The sequence below is a fragment of the Neovison vison genome, chromosome 5, assembly GCF_020171115.1.
Source record: "Neovison vison isolate M4711 chromosome 5, ASM_NN_V1, whole genome shotgun sequence".
In the NCBI taxonomy this organism is placed as follows: Eukaryota; Metazoa; Chordata; class Mammalia; order Carnivora; family Mustelidae; genus Neogale; species Neogale vison.
Window position 1 is genome coordinate 104,059,410 of NC_058095.1, and position 25,905 is coordinate 104,085,314.

Sequence of the window (25,905 nt, forward strand, 5' to 3'; positions counted from 1 at the left end):
GAGAAATTTAATATATCCTAAGAAAAAGAAAAGGAAAAAAACTGTCCTTTGAAAAAGTACAATTTGTGCAGTGGTTCAAAGCAATCATTTATAAAAGCAATGAAAATGTAGCCTGAAAATAGAAAATGTTTTTTCTCCTTCTTCTATTCTGCCATGGAATCACTTGTCATTTTCTTCTCAGTGCCCCCTGAAATGCACTTTCTAGAACAATGTGCCTTTGGCAAGAGGCAGCAAATCAACTGAAATAGGTCCTGATATACATCAGGGACTTGGCCCTAAATGTCTCATGAAATTCTACACTAATTAACTTGACAAGCTTTCCATGAGCGGAAAAGACAAAAATTATTCTATATTCCAGTTACCGATTGCTGTGTAACACTCCAAAACTTAATGGCTTAAAACAACAATTTATTATCTCTCACAGTTCTGTGGTTCACTGGGTGCAGCTGGGCGGTTCCCCCTTGGGGTTAGTCATGTGGCTACAGTCAGTTTGCAGCTAGTCTGGATTGGATGTCTCGGATGTTAATCTCATTCACATATTTAATGGCACAGCTGGGATGGCTGGAAGACACAGGGCCTGGCCGAGTAATATTCTCTCTCTCTCTTGCTTCCTCTCTCTCCACATGGCCTCTGAAGGGTAGCAAAATATGCCACCTTAAAATATACCACTTGGGTCATAAAGATTCTTTTGACCTGTGGACATTTAAGATGCAAATACAAGTGGAGCTCTCTGCCCTCCCCCTATTTGCCTAAACCCAGGACATAAACTTTTGAAGGTGTTCCCCCTCCCTTCTCTACCAGGAAAGACAAGTTAAGCACTGGCTACCACTCTAGAAATGTCAGCCCAGAAATGGCACTAAAGGAATCCACATAAATAACTTTACTTACTATCCCTTAGTTACATTAGACCCCCCCCCACCATATATTTGCCTTTTTACGATTTGCTGCCCTAGAAACTGAAAATCCTTTGCCCTGCTCTTGTCACTTCCCTGAAAAATCACCACTGTTTTCTTAAGATGCTATAAAAGCCCCAATTCTAACCACCTCTTTGAAGTACTCATCTCTGAGTGCTCTCAGACACAGAGATATGTCTGTGCGGCATATGCATTAATGAACTTCTATTTGTTTTTCTCTTGTTAACCTGTCTTCTGTTAGTCTAATTTACAGGGTCCCAGCCATTGAACCTAAAATGGGTAGAAGGAAAAGAGATCTTTCTCCTCCCCTGCATCTCTCTACCTGGCTAGCTTGGGCATCCTTACAACGTAACATCTTAGAGCATTTGAGTATTTTACATAGAGACCAACTTACCATATAGCCTTACATATAGTGAGCATTCCATGAGGCCCAGAGTAACACTGCACAGCTTTTTAGGACCAACATTGGAAATCACATAGTGTCACTGCCATGGTATTCCGCTGGTAAAAATAAGCCATGAGGCCAGCCCAGATTCTAAGGAAAGGAACTGTACCTCCTCGGGACACTAGGAGGAGTGGCTTGTAGGGCCCACCTTTGGAGACTTGCTCCCATCTCTCAGCAAACTTTTTTTTTTTTTTTGGTATCTTTCCTGATTTCTTAGTATAGTTTTTTTTTCCAATTTATTTATTTTCAGAAAAACATTATTCATTATTTTTTCACCACACCCAGTGCTCCATGCAAGCCGTGCCCTCTATAATACCCACCACCTGGTACCCCAACCTCCTACCCCCCTGCCACTTCAAACCCCTCAGATTGTTTTTCAGAGTCCATAGTCTCTCATGGTTCACCTCCCCTTCCAATTTACCCAAATTCCCTTCACCTCCCTATCACCCCTTGTCCTCCATGCTATTTGTTATGCTCCACAAACAAGTGAAACCATATGATAATTGACTCTCTCTGCTTGACTGATTTCACTCAGCATAATCTCTTCCAGTCCCGTCCATGTTGCTACAAAAGTTGGGTATTCATCCTTTCTGATGGAGGCATAATACTCCATAGTGTATATGGACCACATCTTCCTTATCCATTCATCTGTTGAAGGGCATCTTGGTTCTTTTCATAGTTTGGCGACTGTGGCCATTGCTGCTATAAACATTGGGGTACAGATGGCCCTTCTTTTCACGACATCTGTGTCTTTGGGGTAAATACCCAGGAGTGCAATTGCAGGGTCATAGGGAAGCTCTATTTTTAATTTCTTGAGGAATCTCCACACTGTTCTCCAAAGATGCTGCACCAACTTGCATTCCCACCAACAGTGTAAGAGAGTTCCCCTTTCTCTACATCCTCTCCAACACGTGTCGTTTCCTGTTTTGTTAATTTTGGCCATTCTAACTGGTGTAAGGTGATATCTCAATGTGGTTTTAATTTGAATCTCCCTGAGGGCTAATGATGATGAACATTTTTTCATGTGTCTGATAGCCATTTGTATGTCTTGATTGGAGAAGTGTCTGTTCATATCTTCTGCCCATTTTTTGATGTGTTTGCCTATTTCGTGTGTGTTGAGTTTGAGGAGTTCATTATAGATCCTGGATATCAACCTTTTGTCTGTACTGTCATTTGCAAATATCTTCTCCCATTCCGTGGGTTGCCTCTTTGTTTTGTTGACTGTTTCCTGCAGAAGCTTTCGATTTTGATGAAGTCCCAAAAGTCTATTTTCGCTTTTGTTTCCTTTGCCTTTGGAGACGTATCTTGAAAGAAGTTGCTGTGGCTGATATCGAAGAGATTACTGCCTATGCTCTCCTCTAGGATTCTGATGGATTCCTGTCTCACGTTGAGGTCTTTTATCCATTTTGAGTTTATCTTTGTGTACGGTTTAAGAGAATGGTCGAGTTTCATTCTTCTACATATAGCTGTCCAGTTTTCCCAGCACCATTTATTGAAGAGACTGTCTTTTTTCCACTGTATATTTTTTCCTGTTTTGTCGAAGATTAATTGACCGTAGAGTTGAGGGTCCATATCAGGGCTCTCTACTCTGTTCCACTGGTCTATGTGTCTGTTTTTATGCCAGTACCATGCTGTCTTGGTGATCACAGCTTTGTAATAAAGCTTGAAATCCGGTAACGTGATGCCGCCAGCTTTATTTTTGTTTTTCAACATTTCCTTAGCGATTCAGGGTCTCTTCTGATTCCATACAAATTTTAGGATTATTTGCTCCAGCTCTTTGAAGAATTCTCAGCAAACTTTTAATTACGTCCATTCACTGTACCAGCCACTCTGCTGTCTTGTTTTGTCTTTTTTCTTTTTTAAATATCCAACTATTTTGATAATTGTTTAAGAACTCATTTCAGTTTATATAAAATATTATAAAGAAGTATCACCTACATTATTTAATTTGGTCATTGTGATACTAATAGAGGAAGCCAGGACAAGGATTTTTTTTTAAAAGATTTTATTTATTTATTTGAGAGAGAAAGCATGCACAGGGAGAGGGAGAAGCAAACTCCCCGCTGAGTGAGGATCCCGCTGCAGGGCTCCATCCCAGGATCAGGACCTGAGCCCAGGGTAGACGCCCAACTAGCTGAGCCACACAGGTGCCCCAGAGCAAGGATTTTTATCCCCCTTGTACCAACAAGAAAATGAGCCTCAGAGAAGTTCACTGAGTCACCCGAAGTCACGTGACTAGTAAGTGCCAGCCCACAGCCTGCTGACTCCTAACCAGGGATTTTCACTGGCTCTCATACCGGCTCAATGGCATGATTGTGTTTCACTGGCATCATTCCAGCCTGAATGTCAAAGTTCACTTGACAGCGTCCAAGTGCTGGTGTCGGCAAAACCATGCCTCTGAGGTTAGTGTGGTAAGACAAATTAAGAAAAAGCAAACAGAGCTTTAGGGAGCTGCCCACTGGAGAGATTTTAATGAACCTGTGTTTCAGATGAAGATTATAGATATTGATTGTACTATTTTTTTAAAAAAAGGGCTTCTTCAAACTGATTTGATTTTGTTTATAAAATATGAGATAACCCTTTTGAATAAAGTAGCAATAAATTGGGGGGTCCCTGGGTGGCTCTGTTAGGTAAGTGTCTGCCTTCAGCTCAGGTCATGATCTCAACATCCTGCGATCACCTCTCCACACACCCTGCTTCTCCCTCTGCCCCTCCCCTCCCATTTGTTCTGTCTCTCCCTCTTGCTCTCTCTCTCTCAAATAAATAAATAAAATCTTTAAAAAGAAAAGTAGCAATAAATTTGCCATCATGCAATAACGTTAGAGATGATGCCAAGGTAACCTTTTTTTTTTTTAAATTTATTTGATAGAGAGAAAGACAGCAAGAGAGGGAACACAGCAGGGGGAGTGAGAGAGGGAGAAGCAGGTCTCCCACAGAAGAGGGAGCCCGATGCAGGGCTCGATTCCAGGATCCTGGGGTCAAGACCTGAGCTGAAGGCAAACGCTTAATGAGCCACCCAGGTGCCCCTGATGCCAAGGTATCCTAAAATAATACATAGACAAGTCATGAATGTTCAAAGGATCACTGAAGAAAATATTCAGGTCTCAAATATTTTTATTTATTTATTATTTATTTAGAGAGCAGCAGGAGGGGCAGAAGGAGAAGAATCCCCACTGAACAGGAAGCCAGACACGGGGCTTGAACCCAGGACCCTGAGATCATGACCTGAGCCAAAATCAACAGTCAGACACTTAATGGACTGAGTCACCCAGGTGCCCCAGGTTTCAAATATTTATACTGATGTTTCAAATATGTTTCAAATATTTATACTAATTCTTTAGCATTACTTCACAATGCCAAGCAGATATCGAAGTCAACAAAAAAGGGAGGATTTGCTGATGTATGTTAGAGAGTTAACTTCATGGAACTTCTTACCTCCTTAACACCTGGAGATAAACTGATTGGGTCCAATACTATAAGCAGACAAAACACTCTGAAGTTTGCCATGTGACATAGACCACCCACAAAGTTCACATAATCAAAGAAAAATAAACTCTAACATGTGTTTTTATACTATTTATATTTTAATCAAAAGCAAAGAAATGAAATCAAAATCGAAAAAGAAATCAAAAGCAAAGAAATGAAAAATAAAACAATCACACTAAAACTTCGTAGCTCAGGGGGCACCTGGCTGGCTCAGTTGGTAGAGCACACAACTCCTGATCTCAGGGTTGCATGTTCAAGCCCATGTTAGGTGTTGAGATTACTTAAAAATAAAATCTTAAACAACAGCAACAACATGGGGCGCCTGGGTGGCTCAGTCATTAGGTGTCTGCCTTCAGCTCAGGTTGTGATCCCAGGGTCCTGGGAACGAGCCCCGCTTCCTGCTGAGCAGGAAGCCTGCATCTCCCTCTCCCACTCTCCCTGCTTGTGTTCCCTCTCTTGGTGTGTCTCTCTCTGTCAAATAAATGAATAAAATCTTTAAAAACAACAATAACAACACCTCTACAGAAGGTGCAATAGACACAGTAGAATGTGGTTGTTCTGGGGTGTATATAGTGAAGGACCAGGCTCTGTCCAAGAAACTTTGGTCAAGTTTTCTTACCCTCTTTGGGTCTCAGATGCCTTATCTGTGGAAAGGGAATAGTAATGGTACCTACCTTCAAGGTGGCTATGAGGATTAAGTGGGTTAAGACTTGTACAACTGCTTAGAACAGTGCCTAGTACACAATAGGCACTATAGAAGTGTTTGCTACTTTAAAATTGAAAGACGAATGGTAATATCCTTTGAAAGTTTAAAAATTACAGAAGCTGTAAGGAAGACAACGTTGTTTTTGTAATGAAACTTGTATGTTTAAATAATCGTAGACATACAGAAAAGTTGCAAAAGTTGTACAAATACTTCCCGGACTACCCAAATGTTATCATTTTATCACGTTTGTTTTTATCACTTTCATTCTCTTGCCTGTTATTTTTCCCAGAACACTTGAAAATAAGTTGCAGAGGGGTGCCTGGGTGGCTCAATGGTTAAGACTCTGCCATGGGTGCAGGTCAGGATCCCAGGGTCCTGGGTTCAAGCCAAGCATCGGGCTCCCTGCTCAGCAGAGGTCTGATTCTCCCTCTCCTGCTCTCCCTGCTTGTGTTCCCTCTCTTGCTGTATCTCTCTCTCTGCCAAAAAATAAAAATAAATAAATAAATAAAATCTTTAAAAAAGAAAAAAGTTTGCAGAGATAATTCACTTTACCTCTAAATCATGTGGGTTTATTTCCTCCAAAAGGGACATTATCAGGGCACCTGGGTGGCTCAGTGGGTTAAAGCATGGCTCAGGTCATGATCCCAGGGTCCTGGGATGGAGCCCTGCATCGGGCTTTCTGTTTATCGGGGAGCCTGCTTCCCTCTCTCTCTGTCTCTGCCTGCCTCTCCGCCTAGTTGTGATCTCTGTCTCTCAAATAAATAAATAGAATCTTTTTTTTTTAAAAAGGGACATTATCTTACATAAGTACAGTGCAATTAAAAAATTAGGAAATTAACATCAATACAATACTATAATTCAATCTGCAGACCTTATTCAAATTCCACCAACTGTCACAATGATGTCCTTTATAGCAAGCGCAAAAGAAACACTTTTCCTCATCCACGACCTGATCAGAGATCACAGGTTGCCTTTAATTCCATGCCTCTTCATCTCCTTTGAGTGGAGTTCCTCAGTGCATCATTGTCCTTCATGACCTTGACTTCTTTTTTAATTAAAGTATAGTTGACACACAATGTTACAACAGTTTCAGGTGTTTGACCTTGAGGTTTTTGAAGAGTTCAGGTGAGTTATTTTGTAGCACATCCTTATTTTTTTTTCCTGTTTCCTAGTGATTAGATTAGTTTTTTTAAATCAGGAGAAATGCAGAACTGAAGTTATATTTTTCACTGTGTTCCATGTCAAGAGATATTTGTGTTTGTCAGCCCCATTACTAGCGGTGTTAAAAATGAACAGCTAGATAAGCAAAATAGGTCAATCAGAGAAAGGCAATTATTATATAATCTCACTGATATGTGGAATTTAAGAACTAAGGCAGAGGATCATAGGGGAAGAGAAGAAAAAATGAAACAAGACAAAACCAGAGAGACTCCATAAGTCCCAAACTATAAGAGACTCTTACAAACCATAAGAGACTCTTAATCATAGGAAACAAACAGGATTGCTGGGGGCGGGGGGAAGGGATGGGGTAACTGGGAGAGGGTATGTGATGTAACGAATACTAGGTATTATCTAAGACTGATGAATCACAGACCTATACCCCTGAAATAAATAAAACATTGTGTTAATTAATTGAATTTAAATTTGAAAAAGAAAAAAAAATGAGCAGCTACATTAAGATATACATAGGGCAAGGTCTAGAAGGGCCCTAGGCACAGGAACCTCTGTCACTTTGACTTGGGGTGGACCTGTCCTCCTGGCGCAGAGATGTGTTTGCCAAACTTGAAGCTTCTGCAGAAAAGCATTTTGGTTGAGGATGTTAAACTATCTAGAAGGCTAAGAAGCACTCTCCTTTATAAGGCTGTCTTCTGATTTCAAACATAGCACTCCTAGAGAACACCAAAGCCAATTTTTTCAGCAATTACTACTTCTGGACCTAAACCTTCATCATTCAACTCTTACTAGATATTCCAGGAAGAGTGTATTGTTATTGTTGTTAAGAATTTTTTTTAAGGATTTATTTATTTATTTGAGAGAGAGAGCGCACATGGAGGAGCAGAGGGAGAGGGAGAGAGGCAGACACACCATTGAGCGTGGAGCCCGACACAGGACTCAATCCCAGGACCCTGAGATCATGACCTGAGCCAAAATCATGAGTCAGAGCTTAACCAACTGAGCCCCCCAGGCACCCCTGTTGTAAGAATTTTAATATAGTTCTGGGGTGGCTGGGTGGCTCAGTGGGTTAAGCCTCTGCCTTTGGCCCAGGTCATGATCTCAGGGTCCTGGGATGGAGCCCCCATAGGTCTCTCTGCTCAGCAGGGAGCCTGCTTCCCACTCTCTCTCTGCCTGCCTCTCTGCCTGCTTGTGATCTCTTTCTCTGTGTCAAATAAATAAGTAAAATATTTTAAAAAAACTATTTTAATATAGTTCTACATGCAGATGCTGAAGAAAATGAAAGAACTTTAAAAATTAAGGAGAACATTGTTTCTAGCCAGCTCATGGTGCTGCAGATCTCTGAAATCTGTGAGTCAAAGGCAGAAATCTAGAAGTAAAAATGTTATTGATGTCACATTCAGTTGTATTTTAAAGCAGCATGTACATTTAGTCTTGGATATTGGGAAGAGTTTTTCAAATATTCTGAATTATAACACATCTTTGTTCAAGAACAGTCTGAGAGTTTAGGAAAGGTCATATCCTGAGCTATAGAAAGGCATTCTTGGTTCTGTGCAATAAGATGGACAGACAGGAAGAACCAGGGTTGAGAATTAGACCTTCCTCAGATGTCACAGCAATGCAGTAGGGAAAGGATTGACCCAGCTACAAGAATGAAAGATTTGAAGACTTTGCTGGCAGCTCTCTAGAAGATAATATGATAATTGTGTTTATTATCATAGCACACATGCACACACACACTATATATAATATATATACATATATATATATATATATATAAACCGCTCTGATTCCAAAGCATTCTATGAATTAATGATCATTTGAAATTTTTTCGCTAGAGAGTTAGAAGTGGGACTCAATGACTAGTGGCTTCCTAAACTGAAAGATGATGTTGGGCATATATTCTAATTATATAAAAATATTGAAAATGGGTGAAATTACACAAAGTTACGGAAGAGAGGCAAGGATGATAAAATAGCAGTTTGGCTTAATAGTGAAAGTGAATTCGCTTCCATTTAATGTACTTCCATAATACTGAATCTACCCACATTCATTTCGTACATTATTTAGCTACTATGCTAATTCTAAGAAACACCTTAGCTAAGTAAATAACACATGTTGGGAAAAGTTAGAAATATTCTGCCGATCTCCCATTGCCGCCAATCTGTTCATGCTAGGGCCACAACAGGGCAAATAGAGAAGCCCCTTTGCTGTGAGGGCAGGTCAGTGGAACACAAATGTCACTGCCCAGGTGAGTTTTTCTGGTTCTGTGGCTGCTTGCTTATGCATTCATTGAAGTTTTTGCTGCTTGCTTTATTCCATTTTCCATCACACTTGCTCTGTCTATATATACTTCATATGCAATCACATTTAATTTATATTATGCAATACTTTTCAGTCACTAGCATCACCTGTATATGTGATTCATTTTCCAATAAATATGTTGCTTTGTTGTTTACTGTATACCAGTATTCATGGATACCAATACATTTACTTTTAGCTATAGAGTTTATATAAATATATGTGTGTGTATGTGTATACAGCATATTTAAGATTTTATTTATTTATTTGAGAGAGAGTGAGTGAGAGAGAGAGAGCAAGAGCTGGGAAGGGAGGAGCAGGGGGGAGGGAGAAGCACACTCTCCACTAAGCAGGGAGCCCAATGTGGGGCTCAAGCCTAGGACTCTGTGTGGGATCATAACCTGAGCCAAAGGCAAATGCTTAACCAATTGAGCCACCCAGGCACATATATATATATATATATATATATATATATATATACACACACACACACACACACACACACACATATATGTGTCTGTATATATATACACACACATACACACAAATATATACATATATATTTATATATATAAAATATATGTGTATACACATATATTTTAAGATTTACTTATGAGAGAGAGAGAGGGAGAGAGAGATCAGGGGGAGGGGCAGAGAGAGGGAGTGGACCCCACCCCCCTGCCCGGAGCATGGAGCGGGACACAGGGCTTGATCCCAGGACCCTGATATCATGACCTGAGCTGAAATCAAGGATTGGATGCTCAACCAACCGAACCACCCAGGCACTCCCATAGATTTTATATTTTATCTTCAGGTTTGGTAGACATTACTGAATATCCAGATTTTATGATTTCATGTGTAAATAAAGGAAAATTATTTTACGTGCATAATAATGCCTTCCCTAAAATCAACTCGAAATTAACTTCAATGCTTTTGTGTAAAAGAGTGCATAAAACTTCCTCCAACAAAACTGGGAGGTAACATATATACCCACCATACGACAGTTAATTAGTGATAATGGGGCACCTGTGTGGCTCAGTGGGTTAAGTGACTCCTGATTTCAGCTCAGGTCATGATCTCAGGGTGGTGAGCCTACACTGGACTCCATGCTGAGCAGGGAGCCTGCTTAAGATTCTCTCTCTCCCTCTGACCCTCCCTCCCTACGTACACTTCCTCCCTCTCTCAAAAAAAAAAATGAAATAAACAAATAAGAAAACAGTGATCGTCACAACACCAACAGCCACTATGGAGTACTAAACAATCTGCAATCTGTAGCTGCTATCTCGTTTACTTCTCCGCATGACATCAGGATTATCCAATCCAAGGTCATCGCGTGTCAGGGCAGACAGAGGACACCATGCAAGAAGGAAGTCCACAAACATCAATATTTGGAAATCCTACCAGTCAGGCTGCCAGTGGCGTTGGTACACAGAGTTTTGTAATTTGTGAAATATGCCTGCAGAATAAGCCCACTTCTCCAGCACTTTTAGTTAGGCATTTCAATTTACACATGACCTCATCAGTAAAAGTATCAAATTATTAGGAACGTTCTTCTCCAGGTAACGCACTGGCTGAAGGCACAGAGAGGACGAAGGAGGCTAGGATAGCTGAGCTCACTTAGGGCATAGTTTGTCACCAGGTTTCCCGATTTGGGTGGGGAATGGGTGGGTGTGTGGCAGAATGTCAGAGGTAATATTTCCCTTCCCTTTTTACAGGTGCGCTAAGACCTGTTGTGCTTCCACACCATCCACAGTTGGAAATGTTTATCTTTCTCTGTAGATATAGATGTATTTCAGGCTAATCCAGGCTATAAATCAAGCCAAACAAGAGTATCAAGCCCAGCCTAAAATAGACATGGATACGTGGTATTAGTATAAATATGTAACATGTATTATGTGAAAATACAGTTTTGGTCCCCTTGGAATACGAAGATGAGTAAGACTCTATCCCTGCTTCCAGGGTCTGGTGATTGGATCAGGGTCACAGGTTAACAGGTGATGCAACAAGAGATACAAGGCAATGTGGTCAAAGGGTCATGGCCACGTACTCCTGTGGGGGCACGGGTGGAGGAGTCTCTTGGATCACAGGGTAGCCTTCGCACTAGGTCCTCAGTGCCCCAAACCAAACGGCAGCGTCAGGTGTGTGAGGGCCAGGGTTGGGGGAGGGTGGGGAGACCGGCAGCAGCGGCCTGTGTGGGAGATGGGGGCCGGAAGAGGAAGTGGCTTTATGCCCTTCAGATCAGACTGTCTAGGTGCTCGCTTCTCAGCCTCAGTGTAAAATGACTCACTCAGCAGATTGACATGTAAAATGGCTTGGGATTTTAAGTTTCTCAAAGAGCAGGATCACGTCATTCTAATGTGAGCTGCACAGCATAAGACACAGCAAATGATTTCTGGAGCTGACAGAGATGTTTCCAGGCAGAACTGTCCTCAGCCCCAATTCTCAAGTACCTGAAAGGTCCCTGGTTGCCCCACCCCCTTCCTTTTCACCCTCAGCTGCCCCTGGGGGCCTGCCTCTGTGCTGCCTGCCCTTCTCAGAGCTTCCCACCTTTGGGCCTCCCCAGGCCTGGCACCCTGGCCAGATCCTCTCTGGAAATTCAGCTCCTCCTTCCCTCAACTGCCTGTCAAACTGTCTCTCTCTCTCTTCTCTGCATCAGGAGGAGGGCTGAATACTTCAACCGACTTACACTTGTGTGCAAAGGCACAAATTGCTGGCTTATTTAACAGGCCATGGCAAGAAAATCTGATTTTTAGAAGAAGAGCTTTTAAATTCCAGTAAGCAAGACTGCAGCTCCAGTTGGGATTGTTTTGTTTTCCCTTTCCTGGCCCTTCAAGTTAGGTCCCCAAGAAACCGCTTCTCTGTGAGAGTTAACACCCCTTTGTCCCTGGCATGTATTTGTAGGGCTCAGGTGCCCTCTGCAGGCAGAGATAATCTCATGGTACATAAAACATTTATACCACGGTGTGGGGAGGGGTATGTGTGGGTGTATGTGTGGTATATAGTACGTGTGTGAGAGTGAGGGGGTTGGTGGATATATGTATGCTCTGTGTGTGTGTGTGTGTGTGTGTTATGCAGTGTATTGTGGTATAGTGTGTGTGTTGTGTGGTCTCTGTGTGTGTGTGATATGTATGTGTGTGTGTGGTTTGTGTGTGTACGTGGTATGTAGTATGTGTGTGGTATAGTGTGTGTGGTGTGTGTGTGTGGTATGTAGGGTATGCGTGGTGTAGTGTGTGGTCTCTGTAGGGTGTGGATGATCTGTGTGTGGTGTGTGTACGTGGTATGCAGTGTATACCTGGTATACACTTCACCTGGTATAGTGTGTGTGCTGTGTAGTCTGCGTGTATGTGGTCTGTGTGTGGTGTGTTGTATATGTGTGGTATAGTGTGTGTGGTGTGTGTGTGTTATGTAGGGTATGTGTGGTATAGTATGTGGTCTGTGTGAGGTGTGAGTGATCTATATGTGGTATGCAGTGTATGTGTGGTATAGTGTGTGTGCAGTCTGTGTGTGTGGTGTGTGTGTGTATGTATGTGGTGTGTGGGGTATGTGTGATGGCGTGTGGTATGTTTGTGTATGCATGTGCATCCCTGCTAAAAAGACTACAGATGATTGGAACCTGAGCTGGGGGTTCCCTCATTCCTCTGCCCCTCATTCTAGACCCAATTCTAGTCCAAGCCACCATTGTCCTGGGCTTTGACTATTTCATTGGTCAACTCAGTGGCCCCCTTCCTGTCATTCCCACTCTCCTGCAATTTCTTCCCTACCCAGCCACCAAAGCTCTCATTAATAACGCAATTCAGACCATCTTTTTCACCTTCTTGAAATCCTAAACTGGCTCTCCACTCTACTTCAGAAATTTTCTCCCAGAGGGTAAGATTTCATTTTATTGTTACATCAGTCTCACAAATAAACCAACACAGTGAGAAACACTGAGCAGGTAAAGTGCAGGGCAGGGGCCTGGCAACAGGAGAGAGGAATCCAGTCTGTCTTCCGGGTCCCAGCCTGGAAAGATCATTCTATCACACAAGACCATGGGTAGCTGACAAACAAAGCAATTCACTCTGTACACATTCTGAGGGGAGGAGTAGAAAAACTTCCCAGATGGGCTCTGTGCAGGGGAAGGAAATGGACCTAAATGCCCTCCATGCCCAGTGCTTGACTGTGGCTCCCACCTCTGTCCCCCTCACTGCAGTTCCAGCCACTTGGGTCTGCTTTTTGTTCTTCACAAACACAACACAGCTTTGCTCTAGGACTTTCAGCTTTGGCACGGAATCTCTTCTTTCCCGGACTATTCTTCTCAAAGACTGTCCCATGGTTGCCTCCTTCACCTCTTTCTAACGTAGCTCATCAGCCATCTTCTCAGCTGCACCACAACTGGTGAAGCCAACCTCCCCACTCCCACATGTAGCCCAGTTGTGTTGCCCTTGCTCGCACTCAACACCCTCTGAAGCAAGCTCCTTTCATCCCCTCAATACACTCAATGAGCACCTCCAGTAGGGGCTAAATCGCATGCCCATGGGCTATAACGAGGAACAGTTAAGCTCCCTGCCTCTTGGAGCTTAAAGATCTTGTCAACCCTTTTGTTTACTTATTTATTGTCAGCCTCCCTCACTAGAATATAAGCTGTCTGAGAGCAGGGACCTTGGTCATCCTTGTTCCCTTCTTTATTCTCAGTGTCTAAAACTGCCTAGCACTGAACATCATTCATGGTCAATTTTTATTAAATGAATGAAATGTTTATATTTTTATTAGGGTACATAGATAACATTTTAAATTCCCTTCATTGTGATGAAGTCAATTCATTCAATTAGTATTTACTATAAAAATAAGGCAAACAAAAAAAAACCCAAATTGCTAATTATTCCAATGATCTATAATAACAATAGTTAGCACTGATTGACCACTTATCATGAGTCAGGGACTATAATAAGTTATTTATATATGTTACCGCATCTTACCTTCACCAAATTCCATGACACAGGTAGAATTATTCTTCCCTTTTTAAGATGAGGAATTTGGGGCTTAAAGAACTTGTCCACCATCATAAAGCCATCAAATGGGAGAGCTGGTCTTCAAGGACAGGAAGTTGAGCTCCGGAGTCCGTGCTTTCAACCTCCCCTCCATGCTACCTATCCACCTGTCCACATTCATATCAGAAAGTAAGTCTACTCATCAACTCCCTACCACCTTCTGAACAAACTCAACACTCTTAGCAGGGTCTGCAGGACCCGTGGAGGCCAGCCCTGCTCCTTGCTAACTTCTTCTCCTATTATCCTCACCTTTGATCCTGCACCGAACCACTGGGGCTTCTAGACTGTCAAGCTTCTTTCTCCTTTCTTCTCATGCAGTTGCACAGTTTGTTTCCTCCTTTCAAACTCCTACTCACAATTACTTCTCATACTTCAAGTCTCAGCCATTACCTCCTCCACTTGTGCTTCCTGGCTCCTTGGGCTTGGTCCTGTGCCCTTTCCTGTTGCTCCCCAGCATCCCAGACATGCCTCTGCAATACTCAGTGAACTCCTTTCCGTGGTGCAGTCCCTGCGATTTGGGAAACAAGGCTTTGCATTTCATCTCCAAATCTCCAGTGTTTAGCGCAAAGCTTGGGATGGAGATGTTGACTACTGCTTTGAATGACGGATATTCATTTGGGGATTAGTTAAATGCTATGTTCTAGTATTTTGCACACAGAGTGTGAAGAATCCTATTATAAAGAGAAGGTTAGAATGTGGCACACGGAAGCCTTCATTGGTGAGATCACCGAGGCATTGGCGATAGTGGGGATGGGGATAGTACACAGGGCATCAGTTGGTAGAACCCTATCTTTCCCTCATTCTCATCCCCAGAAGACTTATTCTAATCACTCAGCTTGAAAAATAGGTGCTGGGCTTTCCCCCTCAAGCCATCTGACTCCAGACCCGCAATCCTCTCTAGGCTATGTTGCCTCAAATATACTGGACCTTCCAAAGAATGGATGTATCCCTTTATTCATAGACCCTTTCAGGGATTGTATCTGTGTTTCTCCAAAATACTCAATTTTCTAAAAGCACTTTTTAAAAAAATTTTTTTTGTTTATTTAACAGACAGATATCACAAGTAGATGGAGAGGCAGGCAGAGAGAGAGGGGGAAAGCAGGCTCCCTGCTCTGCAGAGAGCCGGATGCGGGGCTCGATCCCAGGACCCTAGGACCATGACCTGAGCCGAAGGCAGAGGCTTAACCCACTGAGCCACCCAGGTGCCCCTAAAAGCAATTTTTAAATGTTAAGAAATAGCTAAGTGTCTTGTGATGGGTGCGCAGAAAGATCAAGTCATTTACCCAAGTTCTCGCACTACTACTAATAGAGCAATTTGCTTCTAGACCCTGTTCTCTTAACCGATAGACTATCTTGTCTTCAGAACAACTCAGTCACTCAATTACTCGTTCTACAAATATTTATTGATTACCACAGAACACCAGCTATTGTTCTAGATCAGCAATGTTCGATAAAACTTTTAGTGATGGGTGCCTGGGTAGTTAACTGCCCCAGTCTGTTAACCATTGGACTCCTGATCTCAGCTCAGTCTTGATCTCATGGTTGTGAATTCAAGGCCCGAGTTGGGCTCCGTGGAGCCTACTTCAAACAAACAAACAGGCAAACAAACAAAAACTTTCAGTGATACTGAAATCTTCCACACTTGTCCTGCCCCATATGGGAGCCACTAGCCATATGTGGGTATTAAGTACATAAATGTGTCGAGGGCAACTGAAGCAATGAATTTACTTTATTTCCTTGTAAGTTCAAGTTAAGCAGCCATATGTAGTGATGGGCTACCCAAATGTATCATTCCAGAGGCCAGGGAAACAGTTAAAAGGAAAGATCCTCGATCTTGCCAGTTTACATTTTGGGATGAAGACAGAGGTGAGAGGAAAAGAGAAAGACCGTAAATAAGAGACATAATATTTAAGTGGATTATATAGCATGTGATATGTTGCAGAAGATTAAAAAGTATAGCACAGTCAACAGAGGCTAGTTTGCCTTTTGAAATAGAGTGGTCACACCAATCATAAAACTTTCTCATCCTTTGGTTAGGATAATTTGGTCTCATTCAATTCCTACTCCAACTTCTCTCTTTCTCTCTTCCCTTTCCTCTTGTGAGTTCAGCTCCTCCAAGATGGGGCAGGAAGGGGACAGGAAAGTCAGGCTTGCCTTTTGCACAGGCCTTGCTCTGGGTCCATCTGATGCTGGTGGTCTCTGCCCAGATGAGGCTCTTCAGAGACTATGCTGTGGGGTTCTCTAGGGCAGAGTGTGCAGGTTTGCCCTGGCTCCCTCCATGCTGGAGCGCTCCTCTCAGACAAGGGCAGTGGCTTCTGCTGAGGTTAGCCTACCCCCAAATCCCTCTTCAGGCAATAGATCATCTCCTTTGGCTCCTGGGCAGCCCCCGGGCTCCTCCCTTCCTGTCACATGGGGCCATGGGACTGGCTGAGAGCCCTGATGTCCTTCACCAGACCACTAGACCTTCAAACCAGTAGGGTAAGCCTTTCCACCTTCAGAAATCTCTGAGAAACAGGCATCAGTCCTTAGGTCCATGAGACCTCTGCACTCTGGCTGCCCCAATAAACACACCAAGCCCTCCCGAGACCCCCTTATCGTGCTTGACTCTGCTTGGACAGTTAACTGCACCGTGGAGGACAACACGTGGCAGCTCACAGTCTGCCAGCTGGGAAGAGAGCCAATCATATTCCTCTCAATGTAAAAAAAGTATATTATTGAAGTGTAGTTGACATACAATGTTATACTAGTTCTAGGCACACAACATAGAGATCTGACAATGCTGTACATCACACAATACTCGCGATGGTCAGTGTGGTCACCATCTGTCACAATACGTTATCACCACCTTGTTGACTATAGTTCCTGTGCTGCACTTTTCATCTCTGTGACTTATTTATTTTATGAAACTGGAAGTTTTTTGTTTTTTTTTCAGATTTTTATTTATTTATTTGACAGACAGAGATCACAAGTAGGCAGAAAAGCAGGCAGTGAGAGAGAGGGACGCAGGCTCCCTGATGAGCAGATAGCTCAATTCGGGACTCTATCCCAGGACCCTGGGATCATGACCCATGCTGAAGGCAGAGGCTTTAACCCACTGAGCCACCCAGGCGCCCCCAAACTGGAAGTTTCTAACCTCTCAATCCCTTCACCTATTTCTCTCACCTCCCCCCACCCTCACCTCTTCAATCTTTTGGTGGCCTAAATGATTTTGTGAATGGGGGGGATAGGCATCTCAACAAGAGCTCTGCACTCTCCCAGACCCTCACAGTTCGCCTGTGTCTAATGACAAACATGTCCCTGCCACCTAGTCAGTTTCTCTCCCACTGCAGACTGTGACGGTGGCGCCTGGGCGAGGAGGGCTGGGCTGGTGGAGGAGAAGGCAGCAGGTTGTGCTGCCTCTGTTTAACCCTACAAGGAGGTGTGGTTATCCACTCGCGGCAGCTCTTTCTGGAATGTATGGGACTTACCGCCTCTTTCCTTTGAGTCTTAGCACCAGTTTAGGATGAGAGGAATCAACCTCCTCTTACGGTTTCTGGTATTAAATCCTAATGGTAATTGTTAACAGCGGCATCTGGGTGACTCAGTTGAATAAGTGTCCAACCCTTGGTCTCAGCTCAGGTCTTGATCTCAGGGTTGTGAGTTCAAGCCCTGTGTTGGCCTCTATGCTAGGTGTGGAGCCTACTTTATTTATTTTTTTAAAGATTTTTATTTATTTATTTGACAGAAAGAGACACAGTGAGAGAGGGAACACAAGCAGGGAGAGCGGGAGAGAGAGAAGCAGGCTTCCAGGTGAGCAGAGAGCCCAATGTGGGCCTCTATCCCAGGACCCTGGGATCAGGACCTGAGCCGAAGGCAGATGCTTAACAACTGAGCCACCCAGCCACCCCTGGAGCCTACTTTTTAAAAAAGCTTAAAAAGATAAAAACAAGTGCAATTTTTAACCATATATTAAATGATCTGTCTATGTAACATCCCTAAATATAAAAACTTCCTTTTTTGGTTGTCTTGTTTGGTTCACTAAAAGGGATCCTTCCCAAGAGGATAGACTTCAAATCTTCCATTGACCACAGTGGCCAAAATATATATGAGAAGAAGAAAGATCTAAGAACTGTAGGGTTGAGGCAGTCTAGCATCATCATTGCCAAGACAACTGTTTTGTAGTGACCAAAGGAGGAACTGTTCCTCCTGATATTATGGAGAAGCTATACATTAAGTTCTGCCTCCCCCAAATGGCAACTGTTCAAGCTGAATTAAGTGCTTATTGACTCTGAAAATTTGAAGGGATATATCTGACTGGTGTCAGATGTGAACATAAGAGATGAAAAGAACCTAAACAAGAAAATTTATTCATATATTTCTTTTTTTAAATTTTTTTAATTTATTTTTTTAAATTTTTTTTAAAAAATTTATTTATTTGACAGAGATCACAAGTAGGCAGAGAGAGAGAGAGAGAGAGAGAGAGAGGAGAAAACAGGTTCTCCGCTGAGCAGAGAGCCCGACGTGGGACTTGATCCCACATAGTGGGATCATGACCTGAGCTGAGGGCAGAGGCTTAACCACTGAGCCACCCAGGTGCCCCAATGATTCATTTTTTAAAAAAATTTTATTTATTTGAGACAGAGAGTACACAAGCAGGGGGAAGGGGCGGAGGGAGAGGGAGAGGAAGACTCCACGCTGAGCAGGGAACCCGACATGGGGCTCAATCCCACGACCCCATGATCGTGACCTGAGCCAAAGGCAGATGCTTTACCAACTGAGCCATCCAATCACCCTCAATGATTCATTTTTTTAAAAAGAGTTTATTTATTTATTTTAGAGAGAGTGTGCAACCATGACAGTGGTGGGTGGGGGCAAAGCGGGGGAAGAGAGTCTCAGGCAGACAGTTATGGGAGAGAAGACCACAGGTACCTACAAAGTCCATACTGATAAATTGTAAGACAATGGTGCAATCCAACAAATTTATTGCAATGACTCATTCTTTTTTAAGGTTTTATTTACTTATTTATTTATTTATTTGAGAAAGAGAGAGAGAGAGAGAGAGAGATAGCACGTGTGCACCATAGTGGTGGGGGATGGGGGTGGGTGGGTGAGGGGTAGTAGATGAGGGAAAGAACCTCAAGCAGAGTCCGTACTGAGCACAGAGCCTGAAGTAGGGCTCCACCTCATGATCCTGAGATCATGACCTGAGCTGAAATTAAGAGCTGGACACTTAGCTGACTGAGCTGCCCAGGCATCTCTCACAACGATTCCTTTTGACAGCACCTAAAACCCACTGTGGGCAAAGCTGGGGCCAGAGGAGGAATAAGTCAGTGTTCTTGCGCCTCAGCAAGGGACACAGAGTAGATTCTACTATAGGGGCCCTGAGGGCTCAGCGGATGGCTTCTGAGCCTTAACTAGGTATGTCCACCGGTTGTGAGGGACTCATGGCTGAAGCAAGCAGTCTCGATATTGTACGGAAGTCACTCGTAGGCTAGTAATTTTAGGACGGACTGCATGTCTGCTGTCCATGCAAGAAATGTGGAAGGAGAGCCTGGAAGGCTTTCCATCCTCCGCGGGTTGGAAAGCTTGCTCAACTAACCAGCCGCTCCCCCCCCTCATGTGTCTGCCTGAGCCTGCAGGGCCGGACTGACCACAGCAGCTAGAGTTCCAGATGTCAGAGGAATAGCCCTTTCTTTCCCCTTCTGGGATGAGCTCTCTGTGCTTATTTGTTGCTGAAATGCTCCAGCTTTAAAATGTAGACGTTAAGGTGAAACCCTCTTTAGTTTTAAGCATATGCTGCCTGTGGCTAGAGCACAGAGATGGACTCACTGCAGAGTTCTGTGTGGGGGTGGGGCACCCTGGGCTTCCCTTGTCTGCCCTGGGGTTCCCTTCTCAGCAGTCTGGATGAGCCCTGGTCAGAGAAGTCTGGTTTTGACCCTGCTGGGCCTCAGAGGCAGGGAATTCATCATCACACTTTTCCTCTGTGTTCCCTCTATCTGTTTTGAAAGTGTAAAATAAAATCTGAATTAGATGGGGGCGGGCAGTGAGGACAGGGGTTCAGAGGTCAGCAAAAAGAGCCTTAGGTGGTTGGAGTTATTTGAGCTGTAAGCCAATGTGTTCCCAGTTCTAAGTGTCTACTTCATAGGATGTTGTGAGTATGAAATGGGAAAGTGCACAGTGCTTGGTCATAAGCACTCCATAAATGGAATTTGTCTAGTACCTATTTTAGACAGTAAGAACTCCACTCAAATGCATCCCCTTCTCTGAAGACTCTCCTGACCACACAACTAGGATGCATTTGCTCTCTGAGCTGCCATAGCACATTGCCTGTGTGTCTTTCATGAAATTGTCATGCAAATCTGCTTTTTAAAAATTATTATATCTCTAAGAAACTTACCTATGCTTAATATGCTGTGGGGGAGATTCCTGATTACCTAACAAAACCCTGCTTCCCCCTGAGTCCCCTCCAGGTCTGCAGTGGTGATGTCTCAGGAAAATAGGCATCTCCTACAGTCCCAAGGGGGTAAGTCATCATTGGTTAAAACCAGGGGTCAGCAAATCACAACCTGCTAGCCAGATCTGGCCTGCCGTTTTTCTCTTTTCTTTTCCTCTCTTTTTTCTTTCCCTTTTCTTCCTTTCCCCTTCCTTCCTTCCTTTTCATTCTTTCAAAAGATTTTTTTATTCATTTCTTTGAGAGACAGAGAGAGAGAGAGTGTGACAAAGAAGCATGCACAAGTGGCAGGGAGCGGCAGAGGGAGAGGGATCCCAGGACTCTGGGATCATGACCTGAGCTGAAGGCAGATGTTTAACCAGCTGAGCCACCCAAGCACCCCCATGGCCTGCCATTTCTTTTGTAGGGTCATGAGCCATACAAAAAAAAATTTTTTTAACAGTTTGAAAAGTCTGAAAAAATAAAAATCAAATAATATTTTGTAACAGGTAAAAATTATATGAAATTCAAATTTCAATGCTCATAGATAAAAGTTTTATTGGAACACAACCATACTTAGCTCTTTACCATGTCTATGGCTGTTTTTATTTAGAACAGCAGAGCTGAGTAGGTGTGACAAAGATTGCATGCCCTGCAAAATATTTACTAAGATATTTACTAGCTGGTTGGTCCTTTTCAGAAGTTTGCTGACCCCTATCTAAACCAAATATGATAACTCCATTCTTTTCCCAGTGTTTATGTTTGGGCAAGCATGAGACTCAAGTTCTGGGCTAGTGGAATACAAGGAGAAGCATGCCAGGGGACTTCTGGGAAAGATATTTTTGTGTGTGATAAAAAAGATATGGAGAATTCTTCCTTCCTGGCCTTAGATGTTACATGTGTGGATGTGATAGAGCTGTGGCAGCCACTTTGTGATCATGAGGGAAAAGTCAAGAGAATCATAGAGAAGTTGAACCAGATACTTTTGGGCTGTTGAATTAACCAACCCTGGAAATTCTATCTCTAGATTTCTTTTTATATTCAAAATAAATATATGAAGAGTTGTGCATCCTGTTATTTGCAGCCAAACAACCCTAAAGTATATGATTTAAGAAAATGATTTTAAAAATTATGTCGTAGTATTTCCTTTTATTGATGATCCATTAAATTTTATCCATTTGTGGGAATTTCTCCTAAGTCTTCGCTACCATAAATGATGTCTTTAAAAATATATGTATATTACAAATTCTAATCTAAGGCTTATGAAATATATAGCTCAGCTCATTTTTTTTTCTTGCTTGTACCATTAAAAAGTTGTCAAGGAAAAGACAAAAGAAAATGACCCCTTTATTTTTATTTTTTTTAAGATTTTATTTATTTAATTGACAGAGAGAGAGAGACAGCTTGAGAGGGAATACAAGCAGGGGAAGGGGCAGAGGGAGAAGCAGGCTTCCTGCTAAGCAGGGAGCCTGATGTGGGGCTCAATCTCAGGACACTGGGATCATGACCCTAGCCAAAGGCATATGCTTTTTTTTTTTTTTTTTTTTAGACTTTTATTTATTTGACAGAGATCACAAGCAGGCAGACAGGCAGGCATAGAGAGAGGGAGAAGCAGGTGCCCCGCTGAGCAGAGAGCCTGATGCAGGGCTCGATGCAAGTCTTGATCCCAGTACCCTGGGGCCATGACCAGACCTGAAGGCAGAGGCTTTAACCCACCGAGCCACCCAGGTGCCCCCCAAAGGCAGATGCTTAACGACTAAGCCAACCAGGTGCCCCAAGCAACCCCCTTTAAAACATTGTCTTAACAACTCTTTAATGGGATACAAAATACTCCCTTATTCCACACTGGTGACAAAAATCCAAATCCATGCTTATTTCAAATACAAACTCTACCTCATTCCAAAACAGATTTGAGAGAATTTCCAATAAAGGTTACATCAACAGTCAACAATATTCAATGGGAGTTGTGTGATCAAAGCATTTTTTTCTTCTTTCTCATTAATTAAAAGTATTGAATCAGAGATGATTTAAGTTTTTGAATTATTTACAACTCCAATTAACACTTTGTTAAGACACATCCACATGGTATTAGGGCCAAAATGCTCCAAGTGATGAAATTATATCCCCATTTTTGTATCATTAACTAGTGCATTGTGAAATACTGTTGAAGTAGCAAAGTCTCACTTTTTCATGTTAGCCACTCTGTCCCCCACCTTTGACCTACGTCACATCTGCCCCTTCATCCCATAGTCGGCTGTACTAATGTCCCTGGATTGCGTAGTCCCAAGTGTAGCAAACAACTTCCTGGAGCACAGGGGTCAGTGCATTGACTCACCTGCTGTTTGGAACCCAGATCTGAAATGCCATTGGGTTAACCTACCTATACTGACGGCAGTAATGCAGGACTCTGTAAAGTCCTGTTTTCGAGGCCATCAGATGCCTGGGGAATTACCCTTAGAACAAAGTTTGAGTGGACACCAAAAGGTGATTTTGCAATTAGCTCTCTGAGCTCCTGTGAGATGTTAAGCTTTTCAACATCTTATATTTCTCTATTCCTAATGCAACAATAACAGAAAGAGCCACTCCTGTGAGGGAGTTCAAGCTGCCAAGGTGAATTTATAAAATGTGAAGGGAGGTCTATTTCAGGAGAAAGAACTGGTTCCTGCAACTCTCTTGCTTTTAAAAGGAAGCTTCTGGGAAGTTAGGGCCATGAACTTCAGACTTGAACAGAACTCTGCGGAGTTCCAGCTCTTTCATTAGTACTTATGTAACTTTGGGCAAGTGACTTGGCCTCTGAGTCTCCCGTCCTTCACCAACATCATTGGTGCCAGGCAGGGTGTGAAGCACCAGGATACAGCAAGCAAGACAACAGGACAGAGGCAAACGGATTAGGGTTTTTGCAAAAAAGGTAACTTTGCTGATTGGGGGTTAAAAATTTGCACAAATGTTTCCTGGTTATTTGTGAGTTTACACATAAACTGAGGCTAAGGTTGTTGAGGAAATGTGAGGGAAAAAAAAAAAACGTAGCAGGAGCGGTGAGAGTCTGGAGCAGCTTTTGTGAGAGTAGGAGAAGGGACTCAAGGGAGACAACGCAAAGAACAAGGTTGGCTGGCCACCCCGTGAGGGCGCAACAGTGACCTGGAGTAGCGCCTGCCCTCACAATGGTGGTGGATGGCGCCAGCTGGCTCCCGGAGCAGCAGTGGCCTGCTGGATTGCCCCAGCAGGATCACGGAGATCAGAGGCTGTGATGCAGTTGCCTGAAGGCTGGGGTTTGAAAAGGTTAAATGGTTCACTAAAGGTCACCCAGATTTTTACACAAGCATCCTGGCTCCAACTCCTGTGCTCTTTCCAGTCTGTACCCACAGACTGGCTCTGTCCTTAATAAGGTTTCCTTTGAGTCTCAAGTTTCTAGCTTGCTAAAGCCACTGGACCAGTGGATACTGAAAGTCCTTGAGTCCTCTAGAATGTTGTAATGGTAGATTTTGCTCCTGAGTCTGCTTCCCACCAGTTAGGTCACAAGTCACCTTGGGCAAGTATTTCAAACTCCCTGGCTTGTTTCTGTAATTGAGTTTCAGAAACTTGACTTCTAAAGTGCTGATTTTGGGAACCTGGATGGCTCAGTGGGTTAAGCCTCTGCCTTTGGCTCAGGTCATGGTCTCAGGGTCCTGGGATAGAGTCCCACATCCATCTCTCCCCCGCCTGCCTCTCTGCCTACTTGTGATCTCTCTTGCTGTGTCAAATAAATAAAATCTTTTAAAAAAATAAAGTGCTGGTTTTGTGAAAAGTCAGTTTGTGCTGTTTTTCTGAGTGCCCCCATTTACCAGGAGGTCTGATGCCTTCACAGCGCCTCCTACCTCTGGAAAGTCTGTTCAGTTGTACCTTCAAGTTAAGCACTTGCACTAACACAAGTCAAGGGGGATATTTAAGTCTCCCCTCCCCCCATCACTTAAGTGATATTGTCAGTCATCCAACATTGCAATCAAACAGGGCAAAAGCAAATTGTAAAAGGAAAAGATCACACAGTTTAAGGAAGAAAATGCAGTATAGAAAATGAAAATAAATGCATGAAGACTGAGCCAAAGAAATCCGAAGGCCACGACTGAGTTATATGGAGCAGCTAGCTGTCAGTAACAGACTCAGAGCTTTCCAGTTGAGTGGGTGTTAGCTCTCTGTCTTAGCGAACTGGAGAAAATTCCTTTACTGCCCGTATACAAGATTCTTTGAATAGTGCTTTTTAATAAAATGCCAGAGAGCCACAGAGGTAGCCTATAACTCATTAGGAACTGAAAGATCAGAGAAGCCCGATTTAGAGCCAGTTTTCATCGGTGGGTGGGACCTTCTCCAATGTCATAGGCTAGGATGGATTTTCTTGTGGTAGGCAAAATAGTGAACGTTTGTTTTGTGGATTTTTTTTTCCTGGCAATAAGCGAATATATTTTTCATCAGCACGTCTCCCGTACTTCTGTAGCCAAATATAAAATAGAGACCTTGAGTCCCAGCACGGTTCACCAGCCCAAAGACTTCAGCGGGTCCTCCCAATACCCCCAACACCCGCCCTGAGTTCCAGCTGGGGTCGAGCCTCTCAGGAGTCCTCCGGGAACCTGGACGAAGGGAAGCAACTCCGGGGGCCCGTGCTCCCTGTCCTCCAGGTCCTCCAGCTCGCGGGCGAGCGGGCCGGGGGTCCCGTGACCTGCGCGGGGCCGAGTGCGCCGCCTAAGCCGCGGACTTCCGCTTCCCGGCGCCGGCCCGGCGCTGCCAGCCCCCGGCCGCAGGGGTGCTTCGGGCCCCCAGGGCCGCCGCCCTTTGCGCTCCCCTGCGGGAGGGCGGGGCGGAGGGCCGGCCCGCGGCGGACGTGGGTGTTAAGCCGCTGCCCCGGGGGCGGAGGGAGAGCGGAGAGCCGGCGGCGGAGCCCGAGCAGCACGCGCGGCCAACTGTCCTGGCGGTGAGCGCAGCCCCACAACCGCCGCTCCGGGGGCGGCGGGAGGGAGCGGGGCGCGAGCCGGCCTACGCGGCGGGGCGGCGCGACCTTCCCGGGCAGCCGGCGGGCTTCTGGGGTCCGCGGCCCGCGCGCCGTTCACGCGCCCGGATCGTTACGGGCGCCGAGGGCCGGGGCTCGCGCTGTCAACGCGCCCAGGTCGTTACGGGCGCCGAGGGCCGGGGCTCGCCGGACACTCCGGGGCTCCGCGGCCTCCTTTCCGTAGAGTCACCTGCCGGGAAGGGTGTCCTCTTTGCCCCCGCGGAGCGTCATCAGGCCTCTGGGCACCGCGCCGCCCGTGCCCGGGCCCGAGTGGGGGCGGTTATGAATGGGAGACTCTTGCAGGTTGTTGGGCTGGAGTCCGAGGACGAGAAAGTGGGAAGCAGTCTCCCTCGCGGGTCCTGTGCCCCCGGGATCCGGAGCCTCGGAGCGCGATTGCATGGCCGGCGTGTTAGCTGGCAGACGGGCC

General features: G+C 44.2%; 1 protein-coding gene across 2 annotated transcripts in view; it reads left to right on the forward strand.

Moving 5' to 3' along the window:
* LOC122907045 (mitochondrial ornithine transporter 1) overlaps window positions 1–25,905 on the forward strand; it is a 58,626-nt gene that overhangs the window by 1,403 nt on the left and 31,318 nt on the right. Inside the window, exon 1 of one of the 2 annotated variants that reach the window (XM_044249642.1) lies at window positions 25,326–25,403. The exons of the other annotated variant lie outside the window; for it this stretch is intronic. The gene's annotated coding sequence lies outside the window, so the exon portion shown is untranslated. Of the gene's footprint in view, window positions 1–25,325; window positions 25,404–25,905 lie in introns of those variants that run through there. 2 annotated transcript variants of the gene reach the window in all.